This window comes from Babylonia areolata, chromosome 14, assembly GCF_041734735.1.
Source record: "Babylonia areolata isolate BAREFJ2019XMU chromosome 14, ASM4173473v1, whole genome shotgun sequence".
NCBI classification, from domain to species: Eukaryota; Metazoa; Mollusca; class Gastropoda; order Neogastropoda; family Buccinidae; genus Babylonia; species Babylonia areolata.
In genome coordinates this window covers 26992876-26993989 of record NC_134889.1, presented here as the reverse complement: position 1 = coordinate 26993989, position 1114 = coordinate 26992876, and the positions used below count along the sequence as shown (strand labels likewise).

General features: G+C 47.8%; 1 protein-coding gene across 4 annotated transcripts in view; it reads left to right on the top strand.

The window, feature by feature from the left end:
* The first annotated feature begins 475 nt into the window (after positions 1-475).
* The window catches only part of LOC143289563 (uncharacterized), a 16678-nt gene continuing 16039 nt past the window's right edge, over positions 476-1114 (top strand). For all 4 annotated transcript variants that reach the window (XM_076598580.1, XM_076598577.1, XM_076598579.1 and 1 more), the window contains exon 1: positions 476-615. The gene's annotated coding sequence lies outside the window, so the exon portion shown is untranslated. The remainder of the gene's footprint in view (positions 616-1114) is intronic.

The window sequence follows — 1114 nt, the reverse complement described above, 5'->3', positions numbered from 1 at the left end:
TTCTTACCACATGGTAATGCCATTCTATGGAAATGGTGGTAATGTTACCACATGGCAATAACATTCTATGGTAATGGTGGTGTTGTTACCACATGGTGATGCTATTCTGTGGTTATGGTGGTATTGTTACCACATGGTGATGACATCCTATGGTAATGGTAGCATGGTTACCACTTTACTAGAAAGCGTGGATTATCATTATCATCATCATCATTATCATCATTACACTTTAGGCACCATCCATAGTAAAACTCCCCACCCCTGACTCCTTTAAGAATTTTTTTTATAATAAAATAAAATAACAAAGAACTCTCACCCAAAAGCAAACACACACTTGTCACTTCTTCCCTCCATTCAGACCCAATGACATCACAGTTCGGCACGTCCTACGGCACATCACCAACATCATCATTGTCGTCGTCGTCGGGGTCGTCGTCGTCGTCGTCGTCGTCGTTCCTGTCACAGTCATCGTTTCCCGCCTACTCCCCTACCATGTCGCCGGCAGACTACCTACGACAGCTGATCGGCACCATTCCCAAGTTCGACATCGCCGATGTTCCTCTGGTGTTGGACAACCTGCGGAGGAAGAAAGCCGAGATGGCCGCCATGGGACAGGTAAGGGGTTAAAGGTTTGGATAAAGGTTAGAGGTCCCCACCCGCCCCCCCCCCCACCCCCCCACCCCCCCTCTACCCCTTCCCCGATTCCCCTAGGTGTACTGTGTTGTGTTGTGTTGTGTTGTGTTGTGCCGTGCTGTGCATTGTTGCGTTGTGCTGTGTTGTGTTGTGCTGTGTTGTGCTGTGTTGTGTTGTGTTGTCTTGTGTCGTGTCGTCTTGTGCTGTGCTGTGCTGTGTTGTGTTGTGTTGTGTTGTGTTGTGTTGTGTTACGTTGTGTTGTATTGTGTTGTGTCGTGTTATGCTGTGCTGTGCCGTGCTGTGCTGTGTCGTGTTGCGCTGTGCTGGTGCTGTGCCTTGCCGTGCTGTGCTGTGCTGTGTTGTATTGTGTTGTGTTGCTCTGCGTTGCCCTGCATTACATTTTGTAACATTCTATTGCGTTGTATTGTATCATATTGTGCCACGTTGACTGTACTCTATTGTATTCATTGTATTGCATTGC